The sequence below is a fragment of the Artibeus jamaicensis genome, unplaced genomic scaffold (assembly GCF_021234435.1).
Source record: "Artibeus jamaicensis isolate MK-2021 breed Jamaican fruit bat unplaced genomic scaffold, CSHL_Jam_final contig_685, whole genome shotgun sequence".
Lineage (NCBI taxonomy): Eukaryota > Metazoa > Chordata > Mammalia > Chiroptera > Phyllostomidae > Artibeus > Artibeus jamaicensis.
In genome coordinates, this window is record NW_026521924.1 from 2130290 (window position 1) to 2157562 (window position 27273).

The window sequence follows — 27273 nt, forward strand, 5'->3', positions numbered from 1 at the left end:
TCCTACTGGAAATCACACAAGCCCATGGAAGAAAGCCCATGGTGTCCAATCTCTCAAATGCTATGTTCTCTCCTCCTCTGCCCACTCACATGTGTGTGTGTGGAAAATACAAAAAAATCAGGTCCTTTTGGGGTGGGGGAGCCCCTTATTTGTAGCATTTTTCTATTTTAATTGTGTAACTATTCCCATCATGTTCTTTTAAACTATCAACTTCATGTCACTGAATACAAGGTTGGGAAGAAATGCTAACAAGTCTATCTCCAAGCTGGTAAGTGTGCCTCCAGAACACCACAGGCTGCAGGCCAAAACACCCCAGAAGTGGGTGAGAAAGGAACTCTAGAACATTTGTACGCACCTCCAAACGGAGACAGTAGAATGAAAGCCGATCAAAGTAAGAACCAGATCTCTGAGTTCCTCCTTCTCCTCCCAGAGGTGTGGCACAAAGACAATTATTTCTGCAGGGTAGCTAAGGGCCCTGGGTGACGGGCAAGGCTGGCTTAGGTGTCATAAACACCCCTAAAAACACCCTCACTCACTTCACAGGGACTGAACCATAACCGTGGCCACCACTGCTCAAGCTCTGCTAAATGAGCAGGCTTCCTGCCCTTCACCCATCTCAGGTCCCATCAGCACTCTGGCCTCCCATCCAGGTCTCCTTCACAGTGAGAATCGTCTTTGCAAAACAGAAACCAAATGCCATTAGAAATGAAAATTTTATATGACTGGATTGGGGGTAAATGCACAGGTGAAGGCTACTCGGCCATATGCACATAAATCATGACATGATTTCTAAGTGAAATGCCATTTAAAAGAGTATATATAGTTAAGTCCCAACTTTGTTTACAAAGTTACGCACACACTTATACGTATATATCAGGGAGGTCCTAAAAAAACAGAATTATCTTCTGGAGGGCAGGCCCCTTGCAGTACAGGCTTCCCCTCACTAGGTAAGTGTTCTAGGAACCCATCTGTATCAGTGCACCAGCTGGGTTGTGAGAGGATGCGTTCAGCTTCGGTGAGCTTTTTTTGAAGACTCCTTCAACGTGCTTGCCCATTTCATGATGGGTGATTTACATGCCCACCTGCCTACACCATTCTGAATGTTCAGCAGTTTTTGACCCAAAACAGCATGATCCTCGTGCCCCACTCTTCCTATTCACCCATTCACACCCCAAGCAACTTTTCTTTGTATCTTTGGATAAAAGAAGTCCCCAAAGGGAAAAGTTTTGCCAATATGGAAGAGGTGAAACAGAAAATGGCAGAAGCACTACAAGGCATCAAAATCAACAAATTCAAAAGTTGTTCTGAGCAGTGAAAAAATGTCCCCCCAAAACCTATTAAAACAGAGACTACTTTGAGGGTGACTGAAGTTTAAACATGTAAGAATAGATACATAATTTTTTAATAAAAAAATGTGGGTTTTGCCCCTCTCTTTGTATATACATTTATACATATACACATAGAGAGGTATTAGAAAGATACATACCAAAATGCAAAAAGTGATTATGGGATAGAAATCAGAGGGTGAGACTATTAGGGGAAAAATAGGCCTTAATTTCTCTATATTGAATTATTTTTACAAGAACTTTAAATATTTTAAAGTGAACATATTTTCATGGTAGAGATAATGAGTTACTCAGTTTGAAATGGAATAAGATTCCCTAGAATACTTAATCATATGCTATCAAATATTGTTTACCTTATTTAGATTGCAGCCTAATGTAGTTTGTAGATATGTAATTCTCAAAATCTTCACAGTTATACCAGCATTCCCTACTGCCAAAAGTCTAGCTGCAGAGATATTTAATAATAATAACTATAGCTTTAATGTGTTGAGCCCATCTCTGTGCCAGGTACTATATAATGATGACTTTCTTATAAGGTAAATGCTGACTTTATTATCTCCATTTTATAGGAGCTTTGAAGAGGTTAGTAAGTTGCCTATATGCACAAAATATTGGCAATGTGATTCCAAACTTCACGTTTGTCTGATGGAACAACCGCGCTCTCTTCCATTGTAATTTGCTGCCTTCGGGAATTGAATCCAGGCAGTTTTACCTCAATTCCCATATATGACACATTGAACCAATATATTACATTAGTTTTTAATTCCCACCAGTTCTATTCATGAATTATAATGTACATACAATCATATTCACAGATTTTGCAGTTTCGATGACTTTTAACAAAGTATGTGGTCAAGTAACCATGATATCAGTAAAGACACAAAATGTTTCCATTGACCCAGAAAGCTCTCTCGTGCCCTTTCCATCCAATTTCCCTTCCTAGCACCCAGAGGGACCCTGTATTCTTATTCCAATCACCGGGGATAAGTTTGCTTGTTATATAACTTCAAATTTTGTGTTAAGAAGGGGAAGGAGGAGCTCACTTTCACTCAGCATTTTTTTAGATTCATCTGTGTTGTTGCATGTATTAGTACTTGATTTCTTTATATCCCTGAGTAATATTCCATTGTTGAATATATCATAATTTTGTTATCCATTCATCTGTGAGTAGACATTGGAATATTTATAATTTTGACTATTATAAATAAATCTTCACATTTGTTCAAGTCATTTTGTGGCTATATTTTTTTATGTCCATCAAGCAAATATCCATGGGTAAAATTGCTGAGTCAGTATATGGTTTACTTTATAAAAAACTAACATACAGTTTTCCCAAGTAAATATAGCAATTTACATATACCCCCAACAATGTATAAGAATTCAAATTTTGGCAATCCTTTGATGTTGTCAGCCTTTTAATTTTAGCAATTAAAGTAGATAAATTTAAAGGGGTGTCTCATGATTTCTATTTGCATTTTCCTTATGATTAATGGTGTTAAGCATCTTGCCCCAGGCATACTGGTCATTTGTATATATTCTTTTTGGAAGTGTCTGTCCATGTCTTTTGCTACCTTTCATTGTTTTTTTATTACTGAATTGTGTTAAATCTGCTATGAGTTCTATCCAATTTTTTAAATTTTCAGATACTTTATTTTTTTCAATACTTGAAATTTTCATTTGGTTCTTTTCTCATAGAGTTCATATTACTCCTGAAATTTCCCATCATTTCCCATCTCCTCACCCTCGATGTCCATCTTTTCATGTAAATGCCTGAATAGATTTCACATAGTGATTTCAAAGTCACTGCCTGCTAATTACAATATCTAGGTCAGCTATGAATCTATTTATATTGATTGATTTTTCACATGACTCTGAGTCACACTGTCTTGTTTCTTTGCAAGTCTAGTAAATACAGATGACATGTGAGCATTGAGAACATGTTGTAAAGGCTTTAGATGCAATTATCTTCCTTCAAACAGTATTGAGGTTTGTTCTAGCAGACAGTTAAATTACTGCCAGGTAATATGGAAGCTTAGTTTTAGGCTTTGTTAATATGGGTCTATTTTAGTTTTTACCTTAGTCCTATGATGTGGTCTTTACTCCTAAAACATGGATCTCCCGGGTTTTCAGTGGACAAACCCAACACACTTGCCAACTCCCTCTAACTTGGGAGGAATAGGATCCTACGCATTGTATCCCTACAGTGAGAGCCTGTGCGGCCATGTTTGAGCCTCCTAGCTTTTCTTTTCTTCCTGGGCTCCTTGGAGTCTTTTCATGTACTACAACAGTCCAAGGCTCGGCTGAGGGCCGAAGAGGTACAGTACATCCTCACTTAACATCATGGATAAGTTGCTGGAGACTGTGGCTATTAAGTGAAAAGATGTACAGTAAAACCAATTTTACCATGGAGAAATTGATATCAACTAAAGTTAAGTTTCTACAGCATATTTCTGATCAGAAAACATCACCAAACTTTTAAATAAACACATAAACACTTCTAATATTAAACACTGAAATAAATGCAAGCTATATATATATATATATTTAAGAAAAATAATAAAAACAAGTATGATAGATCTTTCTAACCAACATATTCCAGTTCAAGGTGGCAGGTGGCTAGAAACTCTGCCAGCAGTTGAGGCCCAAGCTGAGGACCGGCCCTGGACAGGAAACCCCTCCATCACAGGGTGAATTCACACACACACACACACACTCACTCAGACTGGGACATGTAGCCACACCAGTACACCTAACGTGCACATTTCTGGGATATGGGAGGAAACCGGAGTACCCTAGAGACCCATGCAGACATGGGGAGAATGTGCAAATTCCACATGGATAGTGGCCCAGGCCAGGAATTGAGTCTTTTTTTTTCACACTACTGACAACAAAATGATGTGCAATGAAACAACATTATTTGAGGACCTGCTATATTCATTTGTAATAAACATTTGGGGGCTCCCCCACTCTGTGACTTTCTCCTTTTTGAAATCCATAGATGAATTCCTAATTGTTTTGACAACACTGAATTCAGTCCTATGATTGCTATGGCAGTAAAACCATTGCTTTCTCTCTGCGCCCTACCAGCCATTTGTCATGTGGGATAGGGAGGGCCCTCAGTGGTCCAAGCCATTTAAGTGGGGTTCCTACCCATGTGGCTTCCTTCTTTCAAAGGCTAAATCCTCTTTAGTTTCACCCTGCTTTTAGTTGCTCTCTAGTGGCCAAAACAGTTTCTATTATCCTTTTATAGTTTGTCAAGAATGGATAATTACTCTTGGTAAAGGCTAGTCTGATACAAGCTATTCTGTCACCATCAGCAGCTGGAAGTATATAGCACATTTTGGTTGGTTAAGACATGATTTCACATTATTTCAGAACTATATTTGTGGCTTTTACAAAAAAGCTTGTGAAAGAAAAAGGCAATGATAATATCCATTATATCAGTTCTGTGCTTTATTTAAAAGTGTTGTTATGAAAGAAAGAAAAATGTCTCTCTATACATACAGACTCAATATTAGAGCTTAAAATTCTCTAATTTATTGTCAATTCTTTTGCCAGACTTGTTTTTCTAAAATGCAAGTCTGATTTTATTACTTTCCTATTAAAGTAATGTTTGCTATTCCTCATATCTTACACTGAAAAGACCTTAGTTCCAAATTACAGTCCTTTAAACCCTTCACAAATATGGTTCCAACTCCCCCTCCCAACCCCACACCACCCCATTCTTTCTCCCTTGGCATCTCATCAGTCTGCACTGGGGACATCTAAGTCCCCGCCTTTGCCTGAACACACTTGTGACCTCCTTTACAAAGTACCCTCTACTCAGAAGCTACAGCTACCCCTCCTGTTTTCTTTTCTGCCTAACAAGGTCATTCTTATTTTAAAACTTCTAATTCCAATGCTTCCCTCTTTAAAAACCATTCAAAACTTGTATAGGACAAAATAATGTATTTTTACATTCCCATAATATTGGTTTTTAAACCCCCTATTTATAAGGGTATAAATTGTTTAATGCTATTACATAAACAAAGCAGATGGTTCATATCCTAAAAAGTGCATCTCCTCCCTTAGTCTACCAGCTCCTTGAGGGCATAGGTGGTGGCTTGTTCTTCTGTAGACCCCAGCTATCTCAGTAACAGACTTTCTGTAGGTACTTAATAGAATTGAATTAAATGCAATTCAATTTGGGAAAAGGTAGTGCATCTTTGTTTTAAAAATATTACAAGGAAGTGGTCAGGCTAGTTCAATTCATAGAATCAGAAAATAAAAAGTAAAGTCAAATACACGGCCATGTGTCACGGTTACAAATCTAGTGATGAGCTTCCACAAGGAAAGCGTTAATTCATAGAATCTGAAAATGCAACCCCTTCTCTCAGGTCTGGTGCGGATGCTGGAAAACTCAGTTTCCCTGAGTGTCAGGCTAAAAAGGCAGCAGCTGAATAGCAGCAAGGTGTGGGACGCAGCACGGCAGCACCTACTCTGCCTCCCCAGCATCCAGGTGGGAGTGGACAGTGTACCTACCAATAGTCAACACTCAGGCTGCCACAGAAGGTGTTCAGTCTGAGCCAAAATGTCTAAACCTAATTACAACCGAAAACAGCAACAACAAAGCAGCACCACCAGTAACCAAACACAAACCCAAGATCGAAAGTCTCAAACAAGGAAAGTTGAACACAATTTTCCAGAGAGCAACATGGCTATCTATGTCTCCTACCCTACCAAAGAAATATTCCTATAGAAAAAAAGACAACTAAACTCCACAAATAGACCTTCACCAAAGCCCATTTATTTTTCTTCCTTGTCATATAACTAGAGAGCACTTTCCAGCCTCCGTAAGATTGATTTCTGGTTAAAGGATTATGAGCAAAATTTATGTAACTAGTTCTACACCCAATTCCTAAAAATCCTGCTTACATTCTTCATTCTACCACATGATCTTCCCTTGTCTGCAGGCTGGATGCAGAAGAGTCATTGCAAGAATTTAATTTCCCAGGAGATGGTACAGAAACTAAATAGAAAGTGCCTGAATCCCTAAATAACTCTGTGGAATAGAGCTCCCCACACCCCTACTTGCCATACTGGACTGTCAATCAAGTGATAGAGCAACCCTCATCATAAGAAGCCACTGAGATTTCAGAATGTTGGTGACAGCAGTTTGCCTCCACTAATATATTTACTTCTGGTATAAATATCATAATGGTAATTTTCATTCAGCTCAATTATTGCTACTTTTTAAACTTTTATGCAAGAAATTCAGATTTTACTACTAGAATGAACATATCACCTTGGCCAAATTCCTTCCCTTAGGTATGCCTCGGAATCTTAATCATACCGACTCTGAGTGCTCAAGGAACACTAAAGCCAGTCTGTCCTATTTAGTCAAATAGTTGCTCCCTACTTTATGATTAAAACCAGACTGGTGGAAGAAAAGGGCTGAGGACTGCCTAAAAACTGTCTGTGGTCATGGTCAACTAGTAATGGAATGAGCGCTGAGGTCACTCATGGGGCTAAGAGGAATCCGGCTGCAGCTTCTTCCACAAAGGCTTTGCGCTGTACTGACTCACCTGTCATTTACCATCCTGACAGCAACAAAATGCTTGCAGGCAGATGGTTAACTAAAGCAAGGGCCTTTGATTCCCAGAATATTTCCTCCAGTTATCTAATAAGGCCTGAATTCAGAAGACTTCAGCCTATTAATTAAGCCATCTTATTTTTCTTACACATTAGCCCATAGAATAGGAATGTCTGAGAGTGGAGTAGAAAGAGGGTTTCAGTCCTGCTTGGGGGGGGCATTTGTTTTTCAATTTTGTCAATATTACCTTGGGGTTCAGAGTTTGAGGATAGTTTCATGGGGTAGTCTTATGTCACTATTTAAATAACTAAAAAGAAAAGAGATGAGACATAAAACTACATTGATTTTTCTGATCTACGTTTCATTTACCCCATGATTCCAACCTGTATTCTCCAGAGAAAGCTCCATATTTTATGAACAAATAAATAAACTGATCCTGACAACAGTAGAAAGAAAACAAGCCACAGATCACTAAGTAAGAATCACCACACATAGTATATAAGTAAGTGTTAGAGCTAACAAAAACAAACAAACAGCCCCGGCTGGTGTAGCTCAGTGGATTGAGTGCGGGCCTGTGAACCAAATAACCAAGGTTCGATTCCCAGTCAGGGCACATGCCTGGGTTGCAGGCCAGTTCCCAGCAGGGGATGCCTAAGGGGTAACCACACATTGATATTTCTCTCCCTTTCTCCTTCCCCTCTAAAGATAAATAAATAAAATCTTTAAAAATGGGCACAATTTCTTTAAAAAATAAAACACAAAAGAAACAAACAAACAGGAAAGAGTTCTGAATATACATTTTGAAAAATAGTAAAAGCACCATTTAGTGAAATCCAGTTATTTTAGAAGTTAGCCCAATGAGGTCTTTTCCTTGCATTACAGAGACAATTTTCTAAACAGTTTTTAGCAAGGAGGATTTTGAGGTTCTTAGATGTGCACATATTCATTTAATCTTCTGTAAATAAAAGACAGTAACTTAATCTAAAAGCAGCCACACAAATCATATTAGCCTGAAAAATATATCTCTTCTAGAAGCCCAAGAGGATACAACTGAGTTCTTTCCAAATCAAATCAACATAAATTTATTAAACAACTACCTTGAACAAAGCATTCTAAAAGAAACTGTAAGGCAATCAAATAATGATAATAATATGTCACATCTTTGAGGATTTACTGTGTGCCTTCAGGTGTGCTAAGTGACTCTCAAGCTTTCACCTTATGAGAGGCAGTGTTGCAAAGTGGAAAGAGGATGGTTCTGGAGACAGAGGCAGAGGTTTGAGTCCCAGCACTGCCACGTCAGTTCCCTGTGCATTAATTTCCTCATTTGTAAAACATGAACCTCATAGGAACTCTATTCAAAATCATAGGTCTTTTTGTAAATAAATTATTATATGACAAACACCTCGTATAATGCCTGACATTCACGAATGTTGGTTATGCTATTACACTTAATAATAATAAAGCTTTCTACAGATAGGATCTATTACTATAACTACTTAAATAATAAAAAAGGGAAGGTTAAGAAATTAGTGCAGGATCACATAGGAGCTAGGGTTAGAGCTTATGTTTGCCTAAACATAAAGTCAGTGTTCGAAATCCTTACTCCTCCTATCTCCATTAATGAGAAGAAATGCAGGGTCTGGCACAAATAGGACCTCCTTTTATTATAAAATCTTTTATTATAAAATCATAAGCATGTAATTCCATAGCATAACAATATCACATGCAAGCACATCATATGATGTGCATTTTAGTTGAAATGTTCAAATTGAAACTATAAGTTATTACACCCATATTATTACCCTACCAACCACACTCAAGCAGATGTTTCCTCGGCTGGACCCTGTACAAACCATGGTGCCTCACATTGGGAGCCAAGCAAGTAGGACAGAAAGATTCAGAAGCAGTCTTCACTAAATTAAAATATGATCAACAACATAGACTATTTAAGTATAAAGAATACATCTTTTTAATTTTTATTTATTGATTTGAGAGAGAGACATTGATTTGTTGTTCTAACCATTGACACAGCCATTGGTTGATTCCTGCGTGTGCCCTGACCCAGGAAGGAACCTACACCTTGACACATCAGAACAACACTGGAACCGACTGAGCTACCTGACCAGACCAAAAATATATCTGCATATGTTAATGTTTTACATTTCATAAAGCCCATTGACAAAATTATCACATATTTAATTCTCAAAACAATTTTGCCAGTTGGATGTGAACTTTGTTACCTTTCCCACTCTATAGCTGAAGAAACTCAACTCATATAAGATAAGATTGTCCACTAAGTTTGTCCACCTGTTAGATGGCAGATATAATTTAAGTTTTATGGCTCTTAAAGTGAGGTTAATGTCAGCTGGGGAGCCAGATAGAAATGTGGATCCCTAGATCCAACCCCAAATATATACAAACAGTCTCTCTAGCAGTGAGAACTTAGAATCTGCATTCAATAATTTCTACAGATAATATAGATGCACATCACCAATTGAGAACATTAAGAATCACCCCTTCATGCTATCTTGATTTCTCATCAAAGCTCTGGAAAGGGATTGAATGGTTGAGTCTATAGTGAGTAATCTGAGCATTCACTGGATACAAGAACCCTTGATTCCTGGATCTTGATAAATTAGAAGACTATCTTTAAACTTAATTACCGCCATGTCCTCATCATCCTCCGCTTGTTCTAATCAAATATCCAAACAGTCCCTGCCCTTAACAGCTTACCCTGAAAGCAGAAAATATTGGGTTGGCTAAAAAGTCCATTTAGTTTTTTCTGTAAAATAAAAGCCACAGTTTTTCACTTTCACCAAAACTTAGTTGATTTGGATATTGTGAGTATGTCGAATATCTTCCTCATGATACAACATTGATTGTTCTCAGTTAATGGCTCAGTTTGATCACTATCAACTTGAACTGGTCTACCTGACTGTGGAGCTTCATCCAGTGAGAAATCTCCATCACAAAACTTCACAAACCACTTTTGACATGTTCAATCCATCATAGCACCTTCTCCATTCACTGCACAAATCTTCTTTCTGCATTTCAGTTACATTTTTACCTTTCTTGAAATAATGAAGCATAATATGCCAAAATATTGCTTATTTTCTCTTATCTAAAATATTAAAGTGGCTACACTTCATCAATTTTGATTTTTTTTAATCCATGCTGATTGACAGCTGTCACAATAAAATCTAACAAAACTGTTTTGAATGAAGTTAAAGACAACTAAACACTACTAGAGCCATCTTATGGGGAAAAAATAAACTTTTTGGCCAACCCAGTAGTAACTACAACTAGAAGTGAACTCCAATAGTAAGTAGGATTCTGATTAAACACTGCTTCACTCAAGGATGCGGCAAACATGGAACACCTTGGTCAAGAACAGGTCCCTGGTGCACGGTCAGCAAAGTAAACCTACAAGATATCCATACAGTGGGTAGAAAACTATATTCACACTTTTATTGATATTTATAATTTATGAAGTTTAAGTTTATTAATATTTAACATATAGACTGATGGTACTACTTGTATATAATTTATAAGTAGACACACACATACATATAGGTGCAAAGAAAAAATATGTACTGAAAGAGCTGCACCAAAAAAAGAGAAAAAAAACTTGGTCCCAACACATGTGGTAATTAAGAATGCTCTAGAATCAAACTGCAGTCTCTGCCACTTAGAATTTCTGCACCTATATAATGGGTAAAATATTAGTACCTACCTCGTGGAGTTCTTATGTTAATTGAATAAAGTAACATTTGTACACTTGACTTGTACAGCACCGGCAAAGTGCTGTTATATTATGAACAAATCTTAGTGTGATAGATCTTTCTCCCACAGCAATTATTATAATCATTCCCATCTTTGTATCCATCCCCTTGGCAATGTGACTCTAGTTTTCCCCATTAAGAGATGTAATCTGTTTTGCCTCCCTTGAATCTTGCAGCTAACGTGCTTTAGCCAACAAAATGAGGCAGAAGTGACTCTATGTTATTTCTAGTCCTAAGCCTCAGGAAACCATTCACATTTCCACTCACTCTCTTAGAACTGCTCAGCTCCCATGTGAATTAGCCCAAGCCAGCCTGCTGAAGAACAAGAGACCATGTGGATCAAAGACAAGCCTTCTGACCTGAGACCATATCAGACTAGCTAGCCTTCAGCTTTGCTGACAACTGAGCACAAACACATAGTTGACCTCAGCTAAGATGAGAAGAACTATCCAGCCTATGATGTACCCATAGAATCATGTTACATAAATAGTTGTTGTTTTAAGCCACTAACCTTTGTGGGTAGTTTGTTATAAAGAAAAAGCTAACTGATATGTTTAGCCATTACCATCAGAAAAGATGCAGAGCCATAAACTAGTGGTACCCAACCTTTTTGGCACCAGGAACCAGTTTCATGGAAGACAATTTTTCCACAGATCGAGGTTTGGGGAGATTGTTTGGGGATGTTTCAGGTGCATTACATTTAAACTCACCTCCTGCTGTGTGAGTTAGGAACCACAGACTGGTACCAGTCTGTGGCGCAGAGGTTGGGTGCCCCTGCCACAAACCATTCTCAAGTGAAGACACAAAGGAATAAGGTTAAATAGCTGTCTTAAATGCGTAGGGAAGAAAAGCTATATAGCTGAAGTAATCAGGTAAAAAGCTGATTCCATTAGAGGTCACCAATAGCCTGAGTGAAAGATTTATGTGTCAGGTACTGAATAGCATCAGTGTTTCCTTTAGGGAGGAAAAGAAGTATCTGTGAGAAAATACAATACAGTGACAAGGAGATCCACATCTTGAAGCTTCACAGATGTGAGGAATTTAGCTATTTGAAACAGCCTTGGGCTGACTGAAAAATTAACTTCACTTATGAACCTCCTGATCCAGCTGGTCAATTTCACAATGAGAGGTGGGCTATTATCCCAGGAGAAGTGATAAATGTAATAGAATAAATATCTACATATTTCTTAGTTCCAAAACCTGGATCAATTTTCAGCTATGGGTCACACACCTAGCTTTCTTCATCTCTAATCAAAAAGCTTAGGGATTGATCTTTAAAAATCAGGAGACATTTCTATGTCCTGGAGTCTAAGACCTAATGAATTGTGCCAGGACACAAGAAACTGTCACTTTTGTTTCTTTTGCTGAACTTGAATTTCCAAATGAGAATAAAATACTATTTCTCAGAAATAATTACAGTAGAACTCCCAAATTTTTTCTTAGAAAAAATATAAATCAATTAGTTCTATCTTATCAGCAGGTTTGAGAGTGAAGAAGTCATGTCAATTAACATCCTAATCAGATTCTGATAAAGACATTTTGAGTTGATGTTAACATCATGGTAAACAAATTATTTTAAGACCTAACCCATGCATTTCATTACACATATCCATGCTCTCTCTTAAAAAAATAAGAAGTCATTATGACAAAGATTACTTGTTTCCATGACCAGTTCTCATTTTCTCTAATAGAATACCTCTATTGATTTGGGTGGCGATATGCCCAACTAAAACTCTATATTTACCAGCAGCTCTTTCAAAAATGAAAAAGATACAAGTGACCAAGTTACATGGAAAGAGATGACATTGCTTGGGCTTCCAGGTAAGCTCATTACAGAGGGCATACTCACACGGGTCTTTTAATTTATTGTTATTGCTATTATTTGGCTTTCCTATTTTTCTACCTTCATGCATAAGAGTAAATGCTGGTATTCAGGCTCCAATAGTCATCTAGTGAGCTTAAGCATAAAGGATACATTCTAGTGTAATCTTAGGTGCCTAAATCTCTGATGGCATCTGCGGGAAGTATCAAATTAGCCTTGAATTTCTTCTCATACAAAAGAGAAAAACATTTTTTTTGTTAATGAGAATATATCTTGTGCAAGCCACTATCTGTAACTTAGAGCCTAATGTCATTTTAAATGTTGTAGGTGTGTATTTAATTTGGTTGAAACATGTCTCTAAATTCTGGATAAGAAATTTCCTTTGACAATTACACAAGAAAATTCTGAGCTGGCAAAATATTGGAAAGGGAATAATGTGATAGACAAAACTTCTAACAGTTCATTGGAGGGTCCAGGACAGTCTTGACCATACCACTAAAGAAGGAATGGCAGCTGGAAAAACCCAGAATGTGTCAACCTGATGACCATGTGATATTAAGATGGCTTAAATTTCATGCTCTGTCACCAGGAAACTACATTTCCGTCATGAATAAAACTGCATTTACTCAAGATAGATGCTATTAAAGAATCTGAAAGAATAGTAAGGATCATATTTTCTGAAAGTCCATAGAGACAGTCTGAATGAGATATAAATTTGTCATCAGAAATGAGATTTTTTAACACCCATTGACATCAGTAGATAGATATTTCAGACAGAAGATCAACAATCAATCATTACAGCCTTAACTGACACATTAGATCACAGCATTTAATGGATGTTTTTACAGTATTTCATCTCAAAGCAGCAAAATGTGCTTGTACATTCTTTTCAACTTGACATGGGACATTTTCAAGGATAGAACACATGTTAAGCTGCACACAAGTTTCAATAAATTTAAGAACACTGAAATCATATCAAGCATCTTCTCTGATCACAAAGGTATGAAACTAAAAATCAATTAAAGAAAAAAATTAAAAACAAACACATGAAGGCTAAATAACATGTTAGTAACAATGAATGGGTTAAAATTGAGATCAAGGAAAAAATCAAAAGATACCTTGAGATGAATAAAAATGGAAACAAAACAACACAAACTCTATGAAACATTACTAAAAGCAGAACTTAGAGGAAAAGTCATAGCAATACAGGCGTACAGCAAAAAAAAAAAAAAAAAAAAAAAATCAAGATAAATTTCAAACCAGCAATCAACCCTGAACCTAAAAGAGTTAGAAAAATATCAACACACAAGCCCAAAGTGAGTGGAATGAGGGAAATAATAAATATCAGAGTGGAAATAGATAAAATAAAGTCTAAAGGAATACAACAGATTAATGAAACCAAAAGCTGGTGCACTAAAAAAATAAATAATATTGATAAACCTTTAATGAGACACACCAAAAAAGAGAAGATCAAAATAAATAAATCAGAAATGAAAGACAAGTGACAACTGATACCACAGAAATATTGTACAAAGATTTGTAAAAAATACTACAAATATATGCCAACACATTGAACAATCTGGAGAACGTGGATAAATTCCTAGAAACATGCAATCTTCCGAGACTGAATTAAGAAGAAATAGGAAATCTGAACAGACTAATTATTACCAACACAACTGATGAAATAATTTAAAAAACTCTCAACAAACAAAAGTCCTGGACAAGATGGCTTCACAAGTGAATTTTTTCTTTTTTTAAAATTTTTATTTAATTATTTTTCAAGTACATTTTTTGTCTATTAACAAGTGAATTTTATGAAACACTCAAAGGACAACTAATAACTAACCTTCTAAAACTATTTCAAAAAACTCAAAAAAAGGGAAGATTCCCAAGCTCACTTTACAAGGGCAGCATTATCCTGACCCAAAAACCAGATAAAGACATAGCAAAGATAATAAAAAACTATAGACCAGTGTCCCCGAGGAACATAGATGCAAAAAAAATCCTCAACAAAATATTAGCAAACTAAATTCAGCAATACATTAAAAAACCATTTGACGAAATCCAGCATCCATTCATGATGAAAATTCTCAGTAGAGTGGGAATAGAGGGAACACATGTGAACACTATATATGACAAAAACATATATATGATGAAACAAAGCTAACATCTACCCAACAGGGAAAAATTTAAATTGTTTCTTTCAAGATCAGGAACAGGACAGATACATCCACTTTCACCAGTCTTATTTAACATAGTACTGCAAGTCCTAGCTATAGCAATCAGACAAGAAGAAATGAAAGGCATCCAAATTGGAAAAAAAGAAGTCAAACTATCATTATTTTCAGATGACATATTATATACAGATAATCCTAAAAATTCTACCAAAAAAGTACTAGAACTACTAAATTCAGGAAAGTAAGATACAAAATAAATATTCAAAAATCAGTTGCACTTTTACACACCAATAATAAACTATCAAAAAGAGAAACTAAGAAAACAATTCCATTTTCAATTGCATGAAAAAACCCTAGTAATAATTATTTTAAAGTATTTTATTTATTTTTAGAGGGGAAGGGAGAACAAGAGAGAGAGAAACATCAATGTGTGGTTGTCTCTCATGTACTCCATACCGGGGACTTGGCCTGCAACCCAGACATGTGCCCTGGACTAGGAATTGAACCAGTGACCCTTTGGTTCACAGGCCAGCGCTCAATAAACCGAGTTACACCAGCCAGGGCCCTAGGAATAAGTTTAATCAAGGAGGTAAAAGACTTACAGTCAGCAAATTATAAGATACTGAAGAAACTGAAGAAGATACATGTAAATGGGAGCACATATTGTGCTCATGGATAGGAAGAATTAACATCATTAAAATATCCATACTACCCAAAGCAATCTATAGATTTCATGCAATTCCTATCAAAATTCCAAAAGTATTTTTCACAGATTACTAATTAGCACAAATACTCTAAAAATTTTAATGGAACCACAAAGCAAATAATTGTAGCAACCTTGAATAAGAACAAATTTGGAAGTTTCACGCTACATGATATCAAACTATACTATAAGACTCTAGTAATCAAAACAGCACAGTACCAACAAAAACAGACAGCTACATCAATAAACAGAACAGCAAAGCTTTCATTTAGAATGGAAGGGCAGATAAAGTGCTTCTCAGATAAGATCAAATTCAAGGAGTTCATCATCACCAAGCCCTAATTATAGGAAATGTTAAAGGGACTTACCTAAGAAAAAGAAGATAAAAAAGATGAACAGTGAAAGGACAGCAAACTCACAGTTATTAAGAACCACACCTAAAACAAAAGCAAACTAAGAGGACAGCTAGATCAGGAGTGAACCATAGAAATGAAGGTCACGTGGAGGGTGAGCAACAGGGGAGTGGGAGAAGGAGAAGGGGGGAGAAGGTACAGAAAATAAGTAGCATAGATGGTAGGTAGAAAATACACTGGGGGGAGGGCAAGAATAGTAGGGGAAATATAGAATCTAAAGAATTTGAGACACGTGATCATAAACTAAAGGGGGAGAAGGGTGGGGGAGGGGTGTGCAGGGTGGAGGGGAATGAAGGGGGGAAATAGAACAACTGTAATGGCATAATTAATAAAATATATTTAAAAATAAAAATAATAAATAAATAAATAAACAGAACACAGAGCCCAGAAATAAGCTCACATCGATATGGTTAATTATTCTATGACAAAGGGGAAAAGAACATACAATGAGATAAAGACAGTGTGTTCAATAACAGTATCAGAAAAATTGAGCAGATGCATGCAAAAAAAGTGAAACTAGACCATCTTCTTAGATCATATACAAGAATAAACTCAAGCAGATTAAAGACTTAAATATAAGGCTCGTAAATTATAAAACTTATAAAAGAACACATAGGCAGTAAAATCTCTGACTTTTTTTAGTAATATTTTTCTGATCTATCTCCTCAGGCAAAGGAAACAAAAGAAGAAAATAAACGTATAAGAGTACACCAAACTAAATTTTTTGCACAGCAAAGGTAACCATCAACAATAGCAAAAGACAACCCACTTAATGGGAGAATGTATTTGCCAATAATACATCTAATAAAGAGTTAATATCCAGAATTTATAAAGAACTCATACAACTCAACACCAAAAACTAAACAATTCAATTAAAAAATGGGCAGAGGACCCAAATAAACACTTCTTCAAAGAGTAAATACAGACCACCAATTGACATATGAAAAGATACTTAATGTTACTAATCATCAGAGAAATGCAAATTTAAACTATAAGGAGACATCGCCTCATTCTTGTCAGAATAGCAATCACTAATTAATCAATAAACAAGTGTTGGTGAGAATGTGGAGAAAGAGGAGCACTTGTGTGCTACCAGTGGGAATGCAGATTGGTGTAGCCGCTAATGAAAACATCGGAGGGTTCTCAGAAAAATTTTTTTTAATTAAAAATAGAGCTGACTTATGATCCAGTCATTTCACTTCTGGGTATATACCCAAAGAAACTCAAAACACCAATTCAAAAGGATAAACTCACCTATATGTTCATTGTAGCATTATTTAAAATAGTCAAGATATTACCCATGGGAAACAACCCATGTGCCATTAATAGAAAAGTAAATAAAAAAGAAATGGTCCATATACATAATGGAATATTACTCATCCGTAAAACGGGAATAAAATCTTACCATTTGTTACCACTTGGAGGAAACTACAGTATTTTATACTAAGTGAAGTAAGTCAGACAGAGGAAGACAAATACCAAATGATTTCACTTTTATATGGAATCTAAAAAACAAAATAAGCAAACAAAAGAGAAAGGAACTCATAGCTTCAGATCAATATTCAAGGCTCTATCAAGCCTGAAGAAAGTGGTGATAGAGGACATGATCTGGTTAATAAGATGGTTAAGGTTAGTGTGGGTTGGGTGCTCAATGTCAAGATTTTTACAACAGATGTCATAGATGGCCTCGTTGTTGACCATGAAGCCACAATCAGAATGCTCCGGGGTGGTGTGATGGTGAGGATAAAGTTGCGGGGCTCAGTTACAGTTGTGGAAGCCTGGAAGGGCTGGGTAAATGGAGAAGTCTAGCTTGGACTTCTTGCCATAATCAACAGAGGCATTCTATCAACACAGAGGTGATCCCCAAACCAATTCCACCGCCAAAGTTTTAGAAAGCCAAGAAGCCCCAAAGACCTATGCACTGGTCAGCTCATTTCTAAATCAGGTTCAAAATGAGGCCACTGATCTCCTTGTCAATTGTGTAGTGCCCATGGACATAGTTATTGGCAGCATTTTCCTTGCCTGTGATGAGCTAGCTGCTCAGGGTAGAATAGCTGGCAGTAGGTGCCAGTGCAAACTTCATCAATTACCATGGGTTCCAGGTCTACAGGCACTGCTCTGGGTACATGCTTGCCAGCACCTGTGTCACTGAACAAATTGTTAAAGGAGTCATCATCTCCCCCAGTGGTCTTGTCACTTGGTATCTGGCCATTGGGCTGAATGCCATTTTCCAAGCAGAAGCGCTCCCAGTAGGCATTTCCAAACTAGACACCAAGCTTAGCAAACGTGGATGGGGATGCACTCACACATGACTGAGACTTTTGGGCTTTGAGGGGCTGGAGGAGATGAGGGAACAGTGAGAAGGACCTGCCAGTGACAAACTACCAAGGAGTCTAGGGGAGAAATGGAGAAGTATTAATAGAGACAAGGTCAAGCGGAAATGCAAGGCAGGGACACCTCCTCTTTCCAAGAAATAAGTGAGTCAACTTAAATATTTTCTCTTCTAGCAGAAACTTCCCAGCAGCAGGGGACACAATTTCAGAACTAAGGATGATATAAGTCGGTATTAACAGGTGCTTCCAAGACAACCTCGTTTGTTATCAGAGAACAAGGCCTGTGGAGGAGGAAGATCTTTCCTCGAGGAATTTAGCTTTTAAACTTCAGCTGTGTTAAATCCTATACCATGTGTGATTTGGGGGCTTATTTCTCATCTGCTCCAGAAAATACTAATGATTTTAAAAGAGATTATAAAGAATTAAAATCTTCAGGAGAGAAAATGAAATCTCTCTGAAATTTCACTTGGCTAGCTAAAGGAAAATGGTAAAAGCCTGTTGTATATATGTATTTGCAAAAATATAAAATCTTGACACACATCAAGAAAATTCTGGTTTTCATAAACTTTGCCATTCACTCTGCTTTAGTTTTAAAAGGACAAATATATCTGTAGGTCTGGGGAGGAGATAAACAACTTGCAAATTTTCTCCAAAGTCCACAAATGCAGGTGACGCTTATTGCCCCAATCCAAACATTGACTTTTTTTTCTCCCATTATTTATTTTCAAGGGGGGCTTTGGGGAATAATCTTATGTGATGAAAAAACTTGGGGGCAAAGAACATTTTGGTCATTTTGTCACGTAATATAATTATTATTCCTTTTTTATTCTTTTCCTGACTGAAGAAAAAGTTGACCTCACTTATTAAAAACTAATCTTCAGAAAAGGCTACTGTTTTCTCTGTATTTCATAACTTGAACCCTTTTTATTTTAAATTTTAAAAAATCAATATAATATAGTGTAGTATACAATTTTGATGAAATTTCTACCTAGTAAAAAATTCAATATATATGCCTACATAGACAAATATGTTGCTCAAAACATTCCAAACTGTCATGAATGTAAGCTAGTAAAAATTTCTGAAAAGGCAAAAAAAAAGCACCATATCTTAAATTAAATTTTCATGTTAAATGGTATTTAACCTAAACTGATCAGGACAGAATGAACAATGTCTCATGTGATTTCCATAACTACAGTTGCATTTTCATGCACTCATCTAAGATATTTCTGAATAAATGGGTTGAGATTATTTTTTTCCAGAACATGTTTCCAGTTAGAAAAAAAAAGAATTTCAGAATTATTTCCCTTGGGAATGAATGTTGCAATTTGCCATGTGGAACCTATAGCCCACTTGGTGGTCATGAGACCTGGGTGGGCATTGAGCCCCCACTTCCCAGGCATACGCTCTTTGAATGTCGGTTGAGCCCCCACTCCAGATCCTCAAAGGTGCCTCCCTCCTGAGAGGATGCTGCCAAAGAAAAATACATTTCTAGAAGTTCATGGAGCAAAACTTTCTGTTGCTTCCTTTTTTCCAATACAGGCCCAGATACCCTGTTGAAAGTGTTTATATTACTGTCTCTTCTAGACAAATTCCCCCTCAACCTATTTGTTTCCACTCTGAGACACTGGAGGTTTCTCCACAAAATGGCAGCTGGATGTGAAGAAAATATCACAAGTTCCCTGTTAGAGAAGAGTCTATTTGGTGAGAACTTTTGATTCACATACTCATTAAAAATAAAGTATACAGAGCAGGACAAATGGTGGTGGCTGTGAGGGAGAGGTTCATGGCTTTCTCTGCACTGATAAAGTTTTGTTCATTCTTCAAGTGCATATAAAAGAGACTTCAGAGAGGATAAAGACATGGCTTGAATAATCCTGCAGCTCATTGAAATGTCTATTTTCTTTATCCCTAGCGGAACCATTTTGCCCCATCAAATGCTTGTAGGAGAAGTTAAAACAAGGCACGTGTGCAGTCCTCCACAAAGGAGCCCTATATTTAACAGCACAAACATCCAGCACCTCAAACAGTTTTAAAGAAAGCTGTGTTTATTATGAGGGCTTATGAAGTAAAAAGTACAAACTTTCTCATCCTGAATAATATGCAAAGAAATTTACAGCCAAAATAAGGAAGCTGTGCATAATGTAACACTTGGCAGGAATTTTAATCAGTGGATTGGCAAGGCTGGATGCAGTACTTCAGTTCCTTTTAGACATGTCTGAGCTTCCTTAATTTAAACACCACACACACTGGGGTCTAGGGAGAACATTTAGGAGCCCTGGTGCTTTCTGCAGGAGTGCTGATGAGCAATACAAGCTAAGTAGGGAGCATTGCTGTGATAACAGTTTCAAACTCAGGGAATGAATGATGGCAAGTGACAGACACACTGCTACTGCAGAGAAAAGCAACACAGATTTACATTATGATAGGCATGCTAGCCACATTACTTTAGCAGGTGAAGATGCTTTCAGGTATCATTCTGACTCAGTTTTGCTATAAAGAGCACAGTTTTGGAATTTGTCACAAGTTTTCACACAGGACTGATGTTTTCCCAGTTGAAAAACAACGGAGCTATCCGGTAGCCCTCAATTCCTGAGCAGCCAGCCTAACGGCAGTTCAAACAAGTTGAAAGTCAGGTCACATAGTGTAGAACCAAAGCTGACCATCAAAGAAAGAGTTATAATGTGATGAAAAGCTCTGGGGAATCTGTTAAATCCACCATCCCTGTCAGGATGAAACAAGAGCAATTCTGCCTCTCTGCCACCTGCACGACATTCTAGTCGTCAGTATCCATGATTTCACATGAAATTTCAGGAAGTGAAATGTCAAGGAAGAAGACTCAAAAGTCAAATGGCAGAGGCACGCTTATAAAGTGTTTGGGTTTAATTACCACTGGGGGTCTTTTTCTTTAAATTCTTTTAATGTTTCAACGTCCTTAAGTTTGCAAGAGTAGTAAAGTCTGGAAACACAAGATGTTTAAAAACATTTTTCAATAACTCAATACAAAAGGAGGTAAAGGAGAGATGGGGTGGCAATTTGCTCTGTTCACAGGAACCAAAGGTCAAGAGGCACAAAAAGTCCCCAACTTTATGTAAATTGTTCTTAGACTATTTTCAGAAATTAATTCAGAAATATGATCTGTTTAGAAAAAAAGACATTATTTTTATGCTATAGTAGTTCTTTGCTAGGTAATACAGCATTTATATACACCACAAATATCTTGAGAAAGTTATTATTTGGGGGGCCCATCATGCTGTAAGTTATAAAACCAAACATTACTGTGACTACAGTTTGGGACACCACTGCTCACCAGCCACACCAGTGCCTAACTGTTTCCCAACTCCCAACGGAAAGAGCAAAAAACTGAGACTGTGGCTGAGCCATCCAACTGCACCTCCGAGTTGTATTGATAGCATGATTTAACTGAGGCCTCACAGAAAAGGAATCAGGTGTTTTTATTTTTAAAGGACATTTGAAAGAGTGTATCTCTTTTTAGCCAATAGTACATTGACAATCTTGATAGTATCTGTTGAAAATGGGTATTTGAAGTGATGAAAAATTTATTATCAGAGTGCTGAAGTTAAACCATGCTTCCAGATTCAGATGGAGTATCAGACAGCAGATAATCCAGGGAGAATGTGAGTGAAAGTGTTTTTGAATGGGGAGATACAGTGCTCTGGAGAATCTGATGTCAGGTTCATAGGCTGTGGGGCAAAATGAAATTGAAAGGATGAATATATGTAATTTAATTATGCTAGGAAAGAAAGCTTGAGAAAAAATTCTAATAAACTAGTTTAGGAGCATAAAATTATTTCAGTATGATTAACATTAGGTAAGTAAGGATGGCTTGACAATTAAAGAAAAGCAATGAGTCTTAAGTATGGGAAATCAGCAAGCATAGTATCTGTGGGAACTAGGCATTTCCAACTAAGGAGAAAACAGTAATGTAACCATTTTGGAAAGAGTAAAGAAGAATGATAATTTTGACTTTTATGTCCATTTCTTTACTAAAGTAATGCTTAGCATCTTTTTTTAATTGTTTAAAAATAATTCTTTGTACACCATTCTACCTCCCTATCTCCTTCATCAGTAATATAGTTTTTTTAAAGTAATATTCTCTTAAAGCCTTAACTGGTAATTCCCCAGGTATTTCTGGTCACTAAGGCCAGGAAGGTGCTTTTCAGTGAGCTACTCTTCCATTATCTCATGCATTCACTCTTTTTTAGCACACTTTCCAGGCACCTCCCATGTTCCATACACCACTGAAGCATGTGGATGGAAATATATGGAAGCAAAGCCTTTAACACAATGGCATCTGAGTTAGGTGTCATAATTAAGACACCTAGCAAACTTTTTGCCCTTATATCAGAGGATTTGTCAGTGTCTCTCTACTCTACTGCAGTCAACAAAATATGTCATCCGCTTGAACTTGTAATGTTGTCCTTAAGTAACTTCTCTCAGCCATACCAATATCTATCTATGATCCCTCTTACTTTGGGAAGATTTTGCTAAACATGCAGGTTCCAGATTCATATAGGATGGACAAATTTCTTGTCCATCACTATTATTAATGATTCTAGGCAAGCTCCTTGGTTCTTTTTAGCATCTTTCCTTATTTGTAAAATGGAAAAAATAATTTTTATCTTTAAGGGTGGTCTTGAAGATTAGCTTGAATGAAGAATGCAAATCACTGAGGACATGGTATATGCTCATTAAATGGTGGCTGCTAGAAGTACAATTAGCCTCATCATTTTATCTAACAGCAGGGTGTTTTTGCATTAGGTGTTGGTTTAGAGGGGAACCTAAAGGGTCAACTGCTGGTCTCAGTCCTAAGTCAGGATGACATATCCTGTAGGTATTACAACTCTAAGATAGTAAGAAAAACTGTACCCTTAAAATTAGCAAGTGTTCATAACAGCCCTCAAAAGTTTCAAGTTAAATTTTGCAATGTTATTATATGCCTAAAAGAGGTAAGAAAACAATGGTTACTGTACAAGCAAAAAGAATTTTCTCTGTTAAGTAGGATTCCATGTTCCTCTTCTGGCCTTCGGAAAAACTCGTCATGTAAAATTATTCCACATTCTTCTCAGCCTACTCAAACAAAGTACATGAAACATGGGTCTTGTAAATATGCCTGAATGTCAGCATTTTGGCTGGAACACAGGAATTAGGAAAGACTCCAGTTGTATCTTTCTGTGTGCTTCCTGATTTGTGAGCCAGAAGCTTGGTATTTAATGCACATGTGAGAAAATACAATGTTTTTAATCTATTCTGATTTTGTGAAACTGATAATTATCTAATTCTCACCCTTAGTAAAAGACAAGGAGAATTTAGAAGGTAAAAATATATTGCCTAACAATGAAAAAATAGAACAATACTACATGCAATAAAGTACCTTAATTAGATCTCGAAATCATAAACTACATCCTAGAACCCAGAAGAATTGCTGTTAATAATTTCATTATAAAACTAAATGCCATGACATACACAATCAAACTAAACACCATGATATGGAGAGTTTGAGAAACATTTCAGCAATTAATGTGTAACTATACATTGCATTGTCTTTTTAAATAATTTATTTGGAAAATAATTTCTAATTTATAGAGAATTGATAAAGCCAGTATAAAGCTTCTATATTCTTCATTCAGAGTCTGCAATTGTTACTATTTGACCACATTTGTCACCATATATATGCCCATCACAACATATATACGCATTACATGTACAGCATCTTACCGACCTTAGTGACCAGAAATAACTGGGGAATTACAGTCAAGACTTCAAGAGCAGATATGTATTTTATATGTATATGTAAACACACATTTACACATTTTATATATTATAAATATATGGAAGTACAAAATATATAAAACATTATATATAAACATATGTATGTGTGTGTGTGTATTATATGCCTGTTCTCATTAGCATTAACATTAGACCTAATGCCCCGTCATTCCTAAATGTTCTCATCTGCATTTCCCCAAAGCAAGGACACTGAACCCATTACCACCTTATAACCCTCGCACTCAGTAAAGTGATATTGGCACAACCCTAACATCTTATTCAAATTTGGTCCATTGTCCCAGCAATAGCCTTTTTCATTTTCTGGGTCGGAATCCAATTCAGCAAAAATATAATTAAATCTTGTTTGGAACTGAATGATTTAGGGATGAAGATTTCTTATTAGAGTAACTGTTCTTTATGCTTATTTTTTAATATTATTTTTAACTTTTTTTGCCACCAGATTCAGCGCCCTCCCCTCATGACACCACTGACCTGTAAATCTAGGTACTTCTGTATCAGTTGGATAAAAAATACACTAGTTTCTCTTCAGAGTGTGTAAATCTTCACCTTTTACATGTCACTTGTAATTAAAATACCAAAATCTAGACAAGAAGGAAAATGTGTTTTGAAGAGATTGAAATTATCAATCTGCTTTTATTGCTCAAATCCATGCATTTGTTTAAAAACATGTGACTATTTTAAATCTCTGTTGTATCCTGGTTTCTGAAGAAAATGTATGTTAAAAATAAGTAAAGTTGTGTTCTCAACCTAAACCTGATTATTACATATATGTGCTAGCATAGTATCAGATACAACACGTATTTTGCTAATAATTTAATAAATTAGCAAATAAGTTGAATATCTTAAGGAAAATATCTACTGAAACATTTTAAAGCACTTATGAAGGAGAACTGGCATTAACTTATATGTGAGAAGCATGAAGACTATGAGGTTTTTCAAACTATTACTTATAGTTTGACTATAAACCAACATTTATAAAGCTTTTTGCAACAAGTCATTTATTTATTTTGATAATGTAATATGGACTTTTCTCTAGAAAAACTTATGCTCAACTATCTAGCAGGAATCTCAATACTTTCTCATCAGTAACAAAGTCTGACATCTCAGTGTGGCAAACTCACTTAGGCCTGGATGCAATTCTAGACGAGTTAAAGGGCAAGAGGTTAAGCCACAGCTGTATTTATCAATATGCTTTTAAACCAATGAGTGGATCAAGTAACATATGGAGTGAATGGGAATTAAATGTAATTAAAATCACTGTCTCCACAGGCAGGTCAGGTTATAACCTTTATTCTGTCTAACCAGACTCCCTCCTCTCACATGCCTCTAAGAATCATAAATAAAAGAACCCAAACTTTTTGAAAGTTTTTTTTAGAATGTTGTGGTTAGTTTTTTTTTTTTTTAAATCTGAGATAAAAATATAAAGCAAAGGTGTGCTGGAGAAGGTTATTTATTGGAAGACACACACCAAAAGAAATGGCTGAAACTGTGATGGCATGTTTTATTTATTTACATTACTTTGATTTATTTTTAAGGAGCTTCAAAGTAGGCAAATTTGTTAAAAATGAATACAGTCCCAAAAGAGAGAGCAGAATTTCTCAGTCTCTCATCATCCTGGTCCACACCAGACCTTTTCCCCATTAGCAGGGAACTTTTGGGGACTGTCACCTGGGGTGAGGTAGAGGGGTAGAGGCTAAAGAGAAAAAACAGAGAATAATTGTACAGTATAATTAAGTGATTTGATAATCCATAAAGAGTATTTTTTCTGTTAACTTCTAGCACAATCTGAACTGCACTATAACAGAAACCAAGCAATTGTCTGGTGATTGCTGATTGAAACCACCTCAGAAGACATGAAGAGAATGTTCGTCTCTGGCAGGAAAGACAAACAGACATTACTACATGGCTTTCCCTTCTGGCAGAAGGGAAAGGTAAATGTAGATTAATGGATTACTAGTTCAATTGGTATTCTTCTAAAAAGTTTATCTTTTTGTGATCATATGTATATTGCATACACAGTTGGTGGAAAATGTAGAGAACACAGAAAGGTAAGAGTAGAAAATTCTCCACATTGCCATGACCAAAGATAAATATGTGGTATATTTCTTTACCATTCTTTTCCCTGATTCTTTTCAAGCATTTGTTCTCCGGGTGTAGTCCCATGCCAGCCATGATTACATTGATTGGGAACTTGTTACAAATGCCGATTTGGGGCTCCCACCCAGACCCATCAGAATCTGAAGGTGGTATCCAATGATCTGCATGCTGATAAACCCTCCAGATAATTCTAGTCAAGGTAATAGTTTAGGGAGCACAGCTTTAAGAGATTCTTAACACAAAATGTAAAGAATCTAGGCCATAGGTACCATCCTTAAAAAAATAAAAAAATAAGTAGTACCAGGTTTCAATGAAGAGATAAATCTATCAGTAGAACAGAGGCTCTGACCCCCTAGTTTTAAGAGTAGAATTCCTACCCTGGCCAGGTGGCTAAGTTGGTTAGTGCAGCCTCCCACACACCGAAAGGCTGTGACTTTGGTCTCCAATCAGGGCACATACCTAGGTTGTGGGTTCAGTCCTCAGTCGGGGCACATGACAGAAACAACCAGTTGATGTTTCTCTCTCACATCAATGTTCCCTCTCTCTCCCCTTTCCTCTTTCTCAATAATCAAATAAAAATATCCTCAGGCAAGGAATATTTTTTAAAAAGGAGTATAGTTCCTCTGATAAAAGGAAAAATAAAATTAATAAAAGCAAAATAAAAATTTTCTCTTATCCTTCCTTCATTCTGGTCTTTTCCAGAATGTATTAAGACAAATACCTGAGATCAAGGTATTTTTGTCTATAGACAATTTTAAGGGCTTCATATGCTATGGTTTAAACTAATTTCTCTAAAGTAAGCTTAACTCAAGAGACAAGAATAATTAATCATGGTCTGAACATTATCAGTTAGCAAAATTTTAAAGTAGATAACTAAATGTAGCTGACGAATTTTAAAGTCTTACAATAAGAAGTTGAAACTTTAAGCATCTGTTTTCCTTCATCATCTGAGAAGTGGCATTGTTTATTGAACAAACAATGTACAAATTGATAATTCCCTTTTAATAAGGTTAATGCAGATATTATAAGTATGTTATTAAAATTATCAGATACAGTTTTTCTAAGTACTATATTCATACTCTTTTGGAAGAGGATAGAAATAAGGCCAGTGTGCTGAACCCCCTTTAGAAGTGGTTAGAAATGTCTAAAATAGACATTTTAGAACACATCTGCTTACCTAAACAAGTGTGACTTGGATATTAGAAGCAAGTTATTACAAG

General features: G+C 36.4%; 1 protein-coding gene and 1 pseudogene across 1 annotated transcript in view; both read right to left on the bottom strand.

The window, feature by feature from the left end:
- The window catches only part of MACROD2 (mono-ADP ribosylhydrolase 2), a 2162759-nt gene that overhangs the window by 1460311 nt on the left and 675175 nt on the right, over positions 1-27273 (bottom strand). The window lies entirely within an intron of this gene.
- On the bottom strand, positions 17358-19634 carry LOC128628293 (tubulin alpha-1C chain-like; annotated as a pseudogene).